The following is a 16,508-nucleotide window of genomic DNA, read 5'->3' on the forward strand; positions in this document are numbered from 1 at the left end:
CAATTTGTTCCCGCCTAGACTCTAAAATCCCTATTTTATCCTCCACTCCTCCTATACCCCTCCTTAGCTCGTCCATGAGTTTATCGATGAGAGAAAGTGAACTCATGATAGCTTTTGGGTCCTTCCCTTCTTGGGGATGTCTTCAAATCTTAGATATTAAACCTGCAAAACCACGCAAACGTTAGTAGTAAACTCCTTACGTCACTCGTGTTTGCATTCAAGCCTTAGCTCACTCTAGTGTTCTTCTGAAGTTGGCGACGAACCACCTATGCAAATAAATTCACAAGGTTGCTAATTCATTATGGAAGAATAGATTCTTGTTAATTGAAAGACGGATGACTCGATTAAAACTAACGGACTTGAGCTAAGAAGTTTCAACGAGATTAAAAATTTGAAAAGCTTGAAAAGAATTGGCACGAATGAAATTTGGACAAGAACTAGTAAACAACAAGTAAGGATCAATTACTAATTGTTAATTGGTTAGAAGAATCAACGAGAAGAAGTTAGGAAATAATCAAACCGTTTTGAGATTTAGAAAAAATTTCATAACCTTTCAGACACTCAGGCTGTCACGACCCAACCCATGGGGCCTGAGATCCCCTACCTTATTACTAACCTAGTAAGCGAACCCTAACCAACGAACCCAACATTTAAAATAGTTGCGACAAAAATCTTTCAAAATCACAAAATTAAGGTAGAAGCTTCGTACATACTCTGTTATAAAATACAATAAAACTGAAAAGAAATTCCCCGGATCTAGTCACGACTGGTAAAAGAGCTCCTAATTACGAGAAGAAAAAATTAACGACACAGCCTCCGCCGGGAATGTGATAGGCACGGCTGTAGGAGAATGTCTGGTAAATCCACACTGCGAAACTTCAGGTAATACCTGCAACACATCTACACCCAAGAAAGGCATAGCAAGAGTAGTATCAGTAGAACATACGTACTGGTAAGCATCATAGGTCGACTTAGATTAGTTCACACAACACAATATAAATTCACTAAGATAAGCCGACAAGTCAATGAAACTTCAGATTCTAAATAAAGTACATTACTGTTACACCTCGTATCTTCAAAGAGCACTTATCCAATTTGAAACATAAGTACGTTGAGTTAGGCTTAAGTAAAACCACTTTGGAACATAAGGAGCAAGCATTATTAAGTATATTTAATGAGTGAAGGATGTATATAAGGTATACCGGAAGGTTTTATAAGGCAATGAGTGAAGGAAATGGAGTAGTACGACTTTGGAGAAAGGATGGGTAATGTTTTGTGTGAAAATTTTTGTCCAACATGAAGGAAACATATCTCTTAGCATGTGAAGTGTTTGGAAGTGAAACAAAATCCTAAAATGGAGTTCGTCGAGTCTATTATCCAACGCAACAAGCCGCTCATCAATAGGACATCGGAGTAGAGAATTATGGACGTTATAAGTTAAGGTGACAGAGCAGAAACGCATGCTACAGTACAGTACCGACTTGCTACAATACTGCTACAGTAAAATGCAACAGTGAACCCGACCCGAATTTGACCCTTATATAAAGGGTAATAACCCCTTTTTTTCATCAGATTGTCCTAGAAAATTCCAGAAATTGGAAGAGGGAAAGTGAGGGAATCAAAAGTGAGCAATGTTTAAGTCGCGATGTAGTGGTTTAGGTCCGGGTAACGCATGACTGTGATTCTAGTATTGTTTTGCATGGATGTTAGCGTGGATATTGAGGATATTGTTGTCTTAACAAGAAAAAAGGTATGAATCTTTCTCTTTTTGTATTATTTAAGGCTTATTTACGGAGATAAAGTCGCTAAACAATTGTTTAATGGGCTGATTAGTTATGGACGTTGGAAAATAGCGTGTGGGCTCTTCTATGGAATACTTTGGTGTTGGAAATGATTTTATGGATGTTGGTATTGTTATTGTTGTTGTTGGTTGTTGAATTGAGAATTCGGGCTAGGCATATAAACAGGTAAAATGCTGACCGATTTTTGGCAGAATATAGAATAGTTTGATTTAAAACTTAGAACAAGTGTGCGATAAAGAGGCTAACGTTAGTGTAAATCCTCTAAAATGTAGACTTGCGAGCTCGGACGAATAAGCGTAGTTAATAGGAGGTCGAACAGGTATGTTAAGGCTCGTCCCTTTCTTTCATAACCATGATTCCTATGTTATGACTTCATAAATGTTTCCATATCTTCCTTATTTTCAAAAGTTAGATGTTTATGACTCCAAGGCATAATTCCTTTCCTAATAGTTCATAAATGTTTTCCAAAATGGTCGTATTTTCCAAACCAAAGGTTGTGATTATGTGAGCTCTTATGATAACAACGATGGATATATATTTCAATGACAACGATGACGTCAAAAATGAGAATATTATTATGATGACTATGAGGAGAACGATTTTATGTTTAAAGGTTCCAAGTTTATGATTTCAATGACGATAAGAGAATACTGAGCTATCTTTTGACCTTTCTTAATTTTATTCATTGTTGTTGCTCTCACTTTATAATAATTGTTCCTTCAAGGTGAGACAAAGCGATGATGATTATTTCATAATATAATAAGAGGTTACCGACCTTACGTCACTCCGATAGAGTTATAGTTTTTCTTGGGCTCTTATGCATGCTGCTTATATGATATATGTATATGTATATGTATATATGGGAAAAAGGGCGAGGCGCTATAGATGCATGGCCACTTGATCAGTTGGTATAATATGACATGATATCATCCCAGACGCGGGACATATGTGGTTAAATGGATCGGAGCCGACGCCTCGGCAACATGATATGTTCTATTTTATGTATACATGAACAAGAAATATTTTTCAAAGAAAGTTAAGCATGCATGGCATCCGCCCTAAGAGGCACTCATATGTACATGTTACTCTTTTATCTTACGATACGCTCTATATTTCCATTCTGTTATTATTCATACTTTACATACCTTACTATGTTATCATTCATACCTTACATACTCGATACATTACTCGTACTGACGTCCCTTCCTATGGACACTGCGTTCATGTCCGCAAGATTAGGTAGATAGTCGGATGATCCACCGCAGTAGGACCTCCCCTTAACAGCAGTCAGTACGCTCCATTGATCTAGAGCTACAACCCTTTTGGTATGCTATTCGGTTACGTACATATATGGGTACGGCAGGGCCTTGTCCTGTCCTTTTTACAGTTTGTACTCCATAGAGGTCTGTAGACAGTGATATGTAGTCGTGATGTTCTGCAGCCTCGTCAGCGTTTATTTTGTTGTACAGTATATATATGTAGCGGCCAAATCGGCCTGCGCTGTTACTCTCAGTGTTTATGCTTATATGTATGCGTTGGCTGTGAGTTCCTGGTACGGTGTTCCTTGCTGTAGATTGTTCGAGAGACAGTATAGCTCAATTATAGATTGTATATGGGCCTAGGATTGTCAGTGAGAATTAAATGCAAGCACATGAGTGTTTGGCCAGTAGTGGTTGGCCACTTGTTATGGCCCATCAGTTTGGGTCGTGAAAATATTTTGTATCAGAGCAGTTCATCTTAGGGATTGTCTACAAACCGTGTTCGGTAGAGTCCTGTTTATGGGTGTGAAGCCGGCAACACTTATAAACACGAGGTTATAGGGCATTTAGGAATCACTGACCTTCTTTCTATCTTATATCGTGCGATAGAGACAGAGTCTAGGAGAGATCGTTTCTGACACCTTTCCCTGTAGGTAAGTGCAGACTGACGAAAGATGAAGAGATCAGCTTCAGACAGTGGGAGTGCTAAGAAGGCCCCAGAGTTGATTTAGGACCCCAGGCTCCCGGACCGAGCAGGAGGAGCCTCAGTTTTTGTAGTGAGACTGATCCCTCAGAGGACCCAGCGACGGTTCTTCCAGAGTATTTGGACTTCCAGGGTGGAGGACCCTGCAGGGGACAGTTATGACACAGATCCTGTTACACCTCGAAAATTTCCCCGTTAACGTACAACGAACAGACTAACGAAGAATACGAGTATATGGTGTTTTAATCAGAAGGGAATGACGTTTGACGACCCTAAGTAATATTTCAAAGGCAATGGGAATAAGAGATAAGGTTATGCTCCACAAAGACTAATTATAGGTTTTAAAGACGTGAAAGTTGCAGATTTGCACTTTGGCCCAGTCGGTCGTAAAATGAAATACGGACCGTAAAGTAGTATACGGCCCACCATGTCGTATTCCAACATACAAAACATCAACTTTCTGCCAAATGTTCAAATGGTTAAATACGACTTGGAATACGGACCGTAAATTGAAATACGGCCCGTAAACCGCGATCGTAAATCACCATGGTTCTCAGCATACCTTTCTGGTTTTGATATGCTTAAATACGACCACGAAATACGGCCCGTAAACTGGAATATGGCTCGTAAACTGGGTTTACGACCAGTGTGCACTTCAGCTACTGTTCATTCAGGATCAGATTTTAAGTCATTAAAAGGAGACCCAAGCTCATTAAATTCATTTCATCTTCACGATATTTCTCTCTAGAATACTCTCTACTCTTCATCACAAGAGAAACCAAGGGAAATCCATGATCAATAACACCAAATTCATGAAACAAAGTGTATGAAACCTAGCTAAAGTTCATCTCTCTCAAGAAAAACCCAAAGGAAGTGAAGTAGGGTTTTGATGCTAGAGGAGTAATTCCATTCAAGACTTGTTCAACCATCATCTAAGGTAAGTTTCATGACTAAACCATGTTGTTTAAGGTATTGGAAGGTTAAGATACTTGAAATGTAAAAAGACATAGGAAATGGGTCATTCATGAGTGAATAGTGTTATCGTTGGATGGTAGTTGTGTTGAATTATGAATGTTGGAGTGTTACGATTATGAATACGCTATAAATGACATTTAGAACATGCAATAAGTATTATATTTGATGAAACGCGATAGTAAGATATAACCATAAATGTGGAGAAATTGAAGAGAAATGGTGGATTGAGGTCAATGTGTATAAATGATGATTGTTGATTGCAATGTTTTGAATGTTGTTGTGAGTGTTTGGGAGTTGATATAGCATATGTGTTACACCTTGGAAAATTTCCCGTTGGTACGCAAGTAAATGAACTAATGATGTGTGCGAGGAGTGCGAGTGTATAATGTTTTATGGGAAATGTATGTGAAGGGATGTGGATGATTAGAATGAAAAGTAGAGAAATGAGAAAAATTGAAAGTTGGCAAAACTGCCCAGTGGTCATATATTGCAAAATACGGACCGTAAAGTGCAACACGGTCCGTAAACTGGCAGTCGTAAACTGCCATGCAAAAGCTTCAACTTTCTGCCAGTGGTCGTATAGTGCAAAATATGGACCACGAGGGACGGTCCGTAAAGTGGAATACGGACCGTAAACCTCCATGGACGACCACTGTTCACCCAGCACAGATTTTCCAATTCATTAAATATGAGGATCAAGACTTATTTTATTTCATTACTACATTACACCACTTCTCTCTAAAACTTCTCTCTACATTTATCATATGAGTTTTCAAGGATTATAAGCCATCAATAACATTAAGACAAGTGAATCAAGGATAAGGGAATCATCAAGGATCATCCAAGTCAAGAAATCCAAATGGAGAAAAACTAGGGTTTTGCTCAAAGAAGAGTATTATCAACCAAAGCTTGTTCCTACAACTTCTAAGGTAAGATTCATGATTTTTACAAGATGTTTAAGGTATTGGAGAATTAAAATACATGGATTGTAGAAAATGTGGTCAACTAGGTCATGAATGATGAATAGTGACATTTTGAGAAATAGTTTGAATTGAGTTATGAATGTTGTTGTGTTGTGATATGAATGTGTTATAAATGGTATTAAGATCATGAACTAAACACTTTAGACGAATGGACGAAGATGGGTGTTATGACCATGAATGTGGGTGAATTAGAGGCAAATTGAGGAATCTAGATAATGTGGATAATGTGAATAACTAATGGCCATTGTTATGATATTAATGAAGGTATAAACGCTAGCATTGGAAAGGAACGTGCAAGTGTAGAATAGTTCGACGGAAAGGTATGTAAGGCTAACCCTTCTATCATAAGGCATGGTTCTTGGCCAAATTCCTAAATTCCTCTATATGAGTATGTTGTCTTCACATGGTTGACATTCCGAGCTCATAAGCTCACGACCCTTGATATGTACTATGATTATACTATGTTCCTCGTATGACGAGTAAGTCCATAATGTAGATGTAACGATAATGATGAGGATAGTAATGATGATGAGAGTAAAATGAGATTAGAGATGCTTACGAGCTATGATATATGTATATGTATGCCTATGAAGGGCTATGATAAGACCCCGAGCTTATGATGCCGGGTAAGACTATATGTATATGACTATGTATAAAGTATGTATACGATTACGAAACGCGCGCACACCTCTGCAGATGGTACGGATAACCCTGATGCCTTGGTAGGGCCAGGTATGTATGACCTTGAGCCCTGGTTGGCCAAGAATGTATAAGACACCGATCCTATGAGGTTCGGTATGCTATGTAAATGCTATGTTTATGAAATGACTATGTATATAATATGAATATGAATATGAATGTGATAAGACTATGTATAAGAATACGAATAAGGACATGTATACGAATATGAGCACAAGTATGGTACGAGTATTATTATGGGATACGAACGACGATGTATGCAAGTAGGCGACATGATGATGATGATACTACTGTCTCCCCTCCTATACTATTTTCATATGATATCTATTATGCTTCTATATTGATGTTGATCATGCTTTACATACTCAGTACATTTTTCGTACTGACGTCCTTTTGTTTGTGGAGGCTGCGTCATGCCCGCAGGTGCACAGGGAGACAAACTTGATCCATAGCCGCTTATTCAGAGATTGCATAGCAGAGCTCCATTTCTTTCGGAGCCGTAGCTTTTGGGTACTTATTCTTTTGTGTATATAATTATGGGCATGGCGGGGTCCTGTCCCGCTCATACGATATGTCATACTCTTAGAGGCTCATAGTCATGTGTATGTGGGTAGAGATGTTCGGCCATGTCGGCCCATGTTTTGTATATCTTTTATTAGCCACGTCGGCCTTATAATTATGATGTGGCATAGATGCCTATGATATGTTAAATGATGATGGTCGTCTAATGGGATCAATGTCATTAACGATAAGAAAAGCACGAATTGACTTATGGTTCACCTAGATGATATGTTATGTACGATAAGGGGGTGCCCGGGTAGGGTAGCACCGGGTGCTCGTCGCGGCCCCCTAGCCGAGTCGTGACAAAAATGGTATCAGAGCAGTTCAGTCCTAGGATATGTCCACGAGCCGTGTCTAGTAGAGTCTTGGTTATGGGTGTGTTGCACGCCACACTTATAAACGAGAAGCTGCAGATATTTTAGGAATATATGACCTTCTTTCTTCATAAGAATCGTGCGATAGAGCTATGATGTAAGAAATTCTTGTTCCTAAAATCGTGTGTTGTGTATTTCAGAGATGCCTAAAAAGAAAAAGGCTACAGCAGCCCAAAAGGGCAAAACGGTGGCAGAAAAACAGGCTGAAAGAGCACCGCCACCGGTAGTAGAGGAAGATGAGTCCCAGAGTGCGGCTCAATCTTAGTACTCCCAGACAGTGCCTATTACCGAGGAGCACGTGGGAGCCTCAGCCCCAGCTCCAGCTCCTCCACCGAATGCTTCGGGCCAAGACGTGAGAGAGGCTATTAATTTGTTGACTCAGTTGGTTGCGGCCCAGACTCAGAGGCCAAGCGCAGGGCAAGGTGATAGGACTGTTAGTGCAAGGGCCCGTGACTTCATTGCTTTGAAACCCCCGGAATTCTTTGGGTCGAAACTGGAGGAGGATCCCCAGGACTTTATTGATGGTATGCTAAGGACGCTCCGGTTGATACATGCTTCAGACACCGAATCGGTGGAGCTAGCGTTATATAGATTGAGGGATGTCTCAATCTAGTGGTATACGGTTTGGATGGCTTCGCGGGGAGCCAATGCACCTCCACCGGTATGGAAAGAGTTTGTTGATGCTTTTCTCCGTCATTATATACCTCTGGAAGTTCGGCGAGCTAGGGCCGATAAATTCTTGAATTTGAGGCAAGGTAGCATGAGTGCTACAGAGTATAGTCTCTGCTTCAATTCCTTGGCTAGGTATGCTTCGGCCATGGTAGCGGATATGGGTGATCGGGTGCACCGGTTTGTGAAAGGCCTAGGGCCACACTTGATGGATAAATGTTTAACTGCGTCCCTTCAGGATGGCATGGATATTGCACGCATTCAGGCACATTCTCAGGAATTAGAGGAACACCTACAGCAGCGGAGAAATGAACGTGAGCAGGATAGGGGCCATAACAAGAGGGCCAGACCTTCGGGTTCGAGGAGTGAGTCCAGGGGCGGACACAGGCAGCAGTTTCCCAGCCATTCAGGCTATTCTATGACCAGTACACCTCCACAGTTCACGGGGCAGAGATTTGACAGATCTACTGGTTCCAAGCCGAGTCAGGGTTATTCGGGGTCTCAGTTTAGAGGTGATTCAGGCCAGCCAAGGCCAGCCGTACCACGATGTTCTCAGTGTGGAAAGTTGCATTGGGGTCAGTGTCGATTAGGTTGAGACGCTTGCTATTCATGTGGTCGGCCAGGCCATATTATGCGTGATTGCCCCTCAGTACATGGTAGAGGTAGGACCCAGCTATCAGGGTCGGTAGCCGGATCTTCGGCATCTGTACGCCCTACAGGGCCAGGTTCACATGCGCCAGTCGGCCATAGTAGAGGTAGAGGCAGAGCTCCCAGTACTAGCGGTCCTCAGCACCGTATTTATGCTTTGGCCAGACGCCAAGATCTTGAGTCTTCTCCTGATGTGGTCACAGGTATATAATCGGTATTCTCTCATGATGTATATGCTTTGATTGATCCGGGCTTCACATTATCATATGTTACTCCATATATTGCGGGTCGATTTATAATTGAGCCGGAGTCTATCAAACCTTTTGAGGTGTCTACACCCGTGGGTGACTCGGTAATAGCTAGCCGAGTATATAGGAATTGTGTGATTGTGATTTGTGATCGTCGTACCATGATTGATTTGCATGAGCTATAAATGGTAGATTTTGACGTTATTATGGGCATGGATTGGTTGGCTTCTTGTTACGCCAATGTTGATTGCCGAATGAAGATGGTTCGTTTCCATTTTCCGGGAGAACCAGTCTTAGAATGGAAAGGGAATGCGGTGTCACCAAAAGGTAGGTTTATTTCCTATCTAAAGGCAAGGAAGATGATCACGAAAGGGTGCATTTATCACCTAGTGCGAGTTCAAGATGTAGAAGCAGAGTCGCCGACTCTTCAGTCAGTTCCGGTAGTGAATGAATTTCCGGATGTGTTCCCGGAAGAGCTTCTAGGCCTTCCTCCCGAGCGGGAGATTGATTTTAGTATTGACGTGTTGCTAGACACTAATCCCATATCTATTCCTCCCTATAGGATGGCACCCGCAGAGTTGAAAGAGTTAGAGGAGCAATTAAAAGACTTGCTTGAAAAAGGCTTCATTAGGCCTAGTTTATCCCCGTGGGGAGCACCCGTATTGTTTGTCCGGAAGAAGGATGGCTCCTTGAGAATGTGCATTGATTATCGGCAATTGAATAGAGTGACGATTAAGAACAAGTATCCCCTCCCGAGGATTGATGATTTATTTGATCAATTGCAAGGTGCCAAATTGTTTTCAAAGATTGATTTGAGGTCCGGGTATCACCAAGTAAGAGTTAGGGAGAAAGATATCCCAAAGATAGCTTTCAGAACAAGATATGGCCATTTCGAGTTCCGAGTAATGTCGTTTGGGCTAACTAATGCACCAGCAGTGTTTATGGACTTAATGAACAATGTATTCAGGCCTTTTTGGATCTATTCGTGATTGTATTCATCGATGATATCCAAGTGTATTCTAGATCCGAGGCAGAACATGTGGATCACTTGCGTATTGTCCTTGGAGTTCTTCGAACTCGAGAGTTATTCGCGATGTTTTCCAAATGCGAGTTTTGGTTGAACTCGGTGGCATTTCTGGGCCATATTGTTGCAGCTGACGGTATTCGAGTGGATAGTCAAAAGATTGAGGCAGTGAAGACTTGGCCAAGGCCCACGACCCCTACGGAGGTTCGTAGCTTTTTTGGGTTAGCAGGTTATTACAGAAGATTTGTTGAGGATTTCTCTTTTATTTATGCACCGCTCACCAAGTTGACTCAGAAGTCAGCTAAGTTTCAATGGACAGATGCTTGCGAGCGTAGTTTCCAAGAGTTGAAAGACCGAATGACTTCAGCCCCAGTCTTGACACTTCCAGAGGTATTGGAAGGATATGTTATTTATTGTGATGCTTCAGGCGTCGGGCTAGGCTGTGTATTGATGCAAAACGGTAAGGTGATTGCGTATGCTTCTAGACAACTACGGAAACATGAGCAGAATTATCCTACCCATGACTTAGAATTGGCCGCGGTGGTCCATTCTTTAAAGATATGGAGACATTACCTATATGGTGTCCACGTGGATATTTATACAGATCATAAGGGTCTCCAGTACATCTTCAAGCAGAAAGAGTTGAATTTGCAGCAACGACGATGGCTAGAGTTGCTAAAAGACTATGATGTCGAAATCCTGTACCACCCCGGAAAGGCAAACGTTGTGGCTGATGCTCTTAGCCGTAGGTTGATGGGAAGTCTAAGTGATGTACGACCAGAAAAGAAAGAGATGGCCCGTGATCTTCAGCAGTTAACTAGCCTAGGAGTCCGAGTGGTAGAATCAGGTAGCAGCAGAGCTACTATTCAGAATTCAGCAGTTTCATCGTTAGTAGCAGAAGTAAAAGAGCGACAATATGAGGATCCCATACTAATGCAGTACAGAGGTACACTCCCTCAGAAGGAGGAGTCATCATTTGACATTTCAGAAGACGGAGTTCTCGGATGTCAAGGCAGGTTATGTGTTCCCGATGTGGCAGGTCTACGCCATCAGATTTTGAGAGAAGCTCATTGTTCCCGTTACTCCGTTCACCCCGAAGCGACGAAAATGTATCACGATCTTAAGACTATATATTGGTGGAATGGGATGAAGAAAGACGTAGCGGAATTCGTAGCTCAGTGTCCTAATTGCCAACAAGTGAAGATAGAACACCAAAAGCCGGGTGGCTTATTGCAAGCTATAGAAATCCCAACTTGGAAGTGGGAAGTGATTAATATGGATTTCATTACAGGGTTACCCCGTTCTCGACGTAAATATGATTCCATATGGGTGATCGTGGATAGACTCACTAAATCAGCTTATTTCTTACCGGTCAGGGCCACCTATGTGGCTGAAGATTACGCAAAGCTTTATCTTAAAGAGATAGTGAGACTCCACGGTGTTCCAGTATCTATTATCTTCGATAGAGGAACTCAGTTTACAGCCAAGTTTTGGAGATCGTTCCAAGAGGGTCTAGGGACCCAAGTGCGCCTTAGCACGGCATTTCACCCACAGACCGATGGGCAAGCTGAACGTATTATTCAGACCCTTGAAGATATGTTACGGGCATGTATGATAGATTTTGGAGGAAATTGGGATGTCCATTTGCCACTCATTGAGTTTGCTTACAATAACAGTTATCATTCTAGCATTCAAATGGCACCGTATGAGTCTCTATATGGGCGGAAGTGTAGATCCCCAGTTGGGTGGTTTGAAACCGGAGAAGCTAAGTTGATAGGGCCAGACTTGGTCCAGCAAGAAATAGAGAAAGTTAAGCTCATACAAGATCGATTGTTAGCGGCTCAAAGTCGCCGGAAGTCCTATGCGTATAATCGTCGAAGAGACTTAGAGTTCGAAGTGAAAGATTGGGTATTCTTGAAAGTGTCGCCGATGAAGGGCGTGATGAGATTTGGCAAAAAGGGGAAGCTCAGTCCCCGGTATATTGGGCCATACGAAATTGTTCGCAAAATAGGCAAAGTGGCCTATAAGCTAGATCTACCTCCAGATTTGGAGTCAGTCCATCCAGTATTTCATGTCTCGATGCTTCGGAAGTGTGTTGGAGATCCTACGAGGATCGTCCCAGTGAATGATATTCAAGTGACAGAAAAGTTAACTTATGATGAAATACCCATTGCCATATTAGATAGGCAAGTACGGAGGCTTAGAAACAAAGAAGTGGCCTCAATTAAAGTTCTGTGGAGAAATAACAATCGAGAGGAAATGACATGGGAAGCGGAAGAGAATATGCGATCCAAATACCCACATTTTTTTCGGCCCTTGGAAGAAGTCCAAGATGAGACGTCAAAATCATATGGTATGCATGCTTTCCCTTTTATACATTCAGGTCGTGTGTGGCCAAATTTCTAGTGCTGTTGTATTATTGCCCTGTCAGGCATTGTTATTGTGGGTTGTTGTGATAGGGTGGTAGTGCCACATTACAGAGGAAACTCTGGCGAAATTCTTATAGAATGCCCCAAGCCTTTAACATTCGAGGACGAATGTTCCTAAGGGGGGTAAAATGTTACACCTCAGAAAATTTCCCGTTGGTACGCAAGTAAATGAACTAATGATGTGTGCGAGGAGTGCGAGTGTATAATGTTTCATGGGAAATGTATGTGAAAGGATGTGGATGATTAGAATGAAAAGTCGAGAAATGAGAAAAATTGAAAGTTGGCAAAACTGCCTAGTGGTCGTATATTGCAAAATACGGACCGTAAAGTGCAACACGGTCCGTAAACTGGCAGTCGTAAACTGCCATGCAAAAGCTTTAGCCTTCTGCCAGTGGTCGTATAGGGAAAAATACGGACCGTAAAGTGCAATACGGTCCGTAAACTTGAAGTCGTAAACTGGCATGTCCAACTTCAACTTTATGCCAGCTGAGGAAGAGGTATAATACGACCTGGTGGACGGACCGTAAAGTGATTTACGACCCGTAAACCATGGTCGTAAATCACCATGCATGCAGGCCAAAGTCTCTGGTCCTGCTTAAGCTTAAAGACGACCACGAGGGACGGTCCGTAAAGTGGAATACGGACCGTAAACCTCCATGGACGACCACTGTTCACCCAGCACAGATTTTCCAATTCATTAAATATGAGGATCAAGACTTTCTTTTATTTCATTACTACATTACACCACTTCTCTCTAAAACTTCTCTCTACATTTATTATATGAGTTTTCAAGGATTATAAGCCATCAATAACATTAAGACAAGTGAATCAAGGATAAGGGAATCATCAAGGATCATCCAAGTCAAGAAATCCAAATGGAGAAAAACTAGGGTTTTGCTCAAAGAAGAGTATTATCAACCAAAGATTGTTCCTACAACTTCTAAGGTAAGATTCATGATTTTTACAAGATGTTTAAGGTATTGGAGAATTAAAATACATGGATTGTAGAAAATGTGGTCAACTAGGTCATGAATGATGAATAGTGACATTTTGAGAAATAGTTTGAATTGAGTTATGAATGTTGTTGTGTTGTGATATAAATGTGTTATAAATGGTATTAAGATCATGAACTAAACACTTTAGACGAATGGACGAAGATGGGTGTTATGACCATGAATGTGGGTGAATTAGAGGCAAATTGAGGAATCTAGATAATGTGGATAATGTGAATGACTAATGGCCATTGTTATGATATTAATGAAGGTATAAACGCTAGCATTGGAATGGAACGTGCAAGTGTAGAATAGTTCGACGGAAAGGTATGTAAGGCTAACCCTTCTTTCATAAGGCATGGTTCTTGGCCAAATTCCTAAATTCCTCTATATGAGTATGTTGTCTTCACATGGTTGACATTCCGAGCTCATAAGCTCACGACCCTTGATATGTACTATGATTATACTATGTTCCTCGTATGACGAGTAAGTCCATAATATAGATGTAACGATAATGATGAGGATAGTATTGATGATGAGAGTAAAATGAGATTAGAGATGCTTACGAGCTATGATATATGTATATGTATGCCTATGAAGGGCTATGATAAGAACCCGAGATTATGATGCCGGGTAAGACTATATGTATATGACTATGTATAAAGTATGTATACGATTACGAAACGCGCGCACACCTCTGCAGATGGTACGGATAACCCTGATGCATTGGTAGGGCCAGGTATGTATGACCTTGAGCCCTGGTTGGCCAAGCATGTATAAGACACCGATCCTATGAGGTCAGGTATGCTATGTAAATGCTATGTATATGAAATGACTATGTATATAATATGAATATGAATATGAATGTGATACGACTATGTATAAGAATACAAATATGGACATGTATACGAATATGAGCACATATGGACATGTATACGAATATGAGCACAAGTATGGTACGAGTATTGTTATGGGATACGAACGACGATGTATGCAAGTAGGCGACATGATGATGATGATACTACTGTCTCCCCTCCTATACTATTTTCATATGATATCTATTCTGCTTCTATATTGATGTTGATCATGCTTTACATACTCAGTACATTCTTCGTACTGACGTCCTTTTGTTTGTGGAGGCTACGTCATGCCCGCAGGTGCACAGGGAGACAAACTTGATCCATAGCCGCTTATTCAGAGATTGCATAGCAGAGCTCCATTTCTTTCGGAGCCGTAGCTTTTGGGTACTTATTCTTTTGTGTATATAATTATGGGCATGGCGGGGTCCTGTCCCGCTCATACGATATGTCATACTCTTAGAGGCTCGTAGTCATGTGTATGTGGGTAGAGATGTTCGGCCATGTCGGCCCATGTTTTGTATATCTTTTATTAGCCACGTCGGCCTTGTAATTATGATGTGGCATAGATGCCTATGATATGTTAAATGATGATGGTCGTCTAATGGGATTAATGTGATTAACGATAAGAAAAGCACGAATTGACTTATGGTTCACCTAGATGATATGTTATGTACGATAAGGGGGTGCCCGGGTGGGGTAGCACCGGGTGCTCGTCGCAGCCCCCTAGCCGGGTCGTGACAATATGGGAAAAGTAGTATAAAAAGTAAGTGTCGCCCAATTTTCCCTAGAAATAGTCAAGCGTTTCTATGGTCGAATTAACTAACGTTAGTGCGAATTCTTTCTTGAAGGTAGAAACGTGATATCGAAAGAGAACAAGCAAGTGATAGCTTAGTTAAACGTCAAAGGTATGTGAGGCTAGTCCTTTCTTTCTAATGGCATGACTCTTCTAGCATGATTTTCTTTCCTCCTCATGAGTTCCTATATTCCAGAAAGCTAAAAGCCTATGTCTATGAATAGCTATGTAAGATAAAAGATATGACATGATGTTATTATTGCTTACACTCACCTTATGTGTTAATTCCTTCAAGGTGAGGCATAATGATTACTCCATAATGAAATCGAGGGATCACGACCTTACGTCACCCCGATAAAGTAAAGTTGTTCATAAGCCTTATGCATGTATTACGATAAGCATATTACGATGAGCATGTACGATGATGATATAACACTGCGCCAATTTGGCTGGGCAGTCCCTGCCAAGGAGGGCAGCTATACGATACACCATGGCCAAATGGCATGGGCAGACACCACTAGTGGGCGGCATGAGATGGTACCCCTAACGCGGGAGGCCTGGACGCATGCTAATGTCATGATTATCACACCGATCCGATATGGGCGGGCAGCTTATACATTATTACACCGTACCTATATGGACGGGCAGCTTATACATTTATGCATATATGATACGACGATGAGTATGAGTAAGACAGTGTGCATTACTTATTTTATGTTTGACAGTCAGATACAGATGTTTCATATTGATATTTCCTTTGTATCATTGTCTTATTTTTTTGTTTATGCCTCTCATACTCAGTATAATGTTCGTACTGACGTCCATTTTCTTTGGATGCTGTGATCATGCCCACAAATAGACAGGGAGGAGAGCTCGACCCAGATCCGTAGTAGCTATCAACTGATTGAGAGCACTCCTTTGTTCGGAGGTGCTTATAACGATTCTTTTGTGTACAGTCATGTATATGTATTTTTGGGCATGACGGGGTCTTGTCCCGTCCTTATGTGTAGCACTCCAGTAAAGACTCGTAGATGCGCAGTGTGGGTTAGATGGTCTCACGAGTTGCTGCTATACATATATACCTATATATATAAATTTGATAGCTCAAAGGCTTGTGTAGATAAAAGTATTTTTATGTTCTCAAATAAAAGAGGATTTTCTTATGTCCTAAGTCTAAATTGATAAAAGAGCATTAAATGAGTAAGACGAGCAATAGAACGAGCGGTGCTCGGTGGCTAGCCCCAGGTACCTGTCGCGGCCCCTAGCTCGGTTGTGACAAAAGTGGTATCAGAGCGGTTCAGTCCTAGGAAGTGTCTACGAGCTGTGTCTAGTAGAGTCTTGTTTATGGTGTGTTGCGCGCCACATCAATAAACAAGAGGCTATAGGGTATTTAGGATAAATGACCATCCTTCTTCCTATGAGATCGTGCGATAGAGCCATGTATAAGATTTTATCCTCCCTAATAGTGTGTTGTGATTTCAGAATGCCT

Source organism: Lycium barbarum, chromosome 3 (assembly GCF_019175385.1).
Source record: "Lycium barbarum isolate Lr01 chromosome 3, ASM1917538v2, whole genome shotgun sequence".
Taxonomy (NCBI): Eukaryota; Viridiplantae; Streptophyta; class Magnoliopsida; order Solanales; family Solanaceae; genus Lycium; species Lycium barbarum.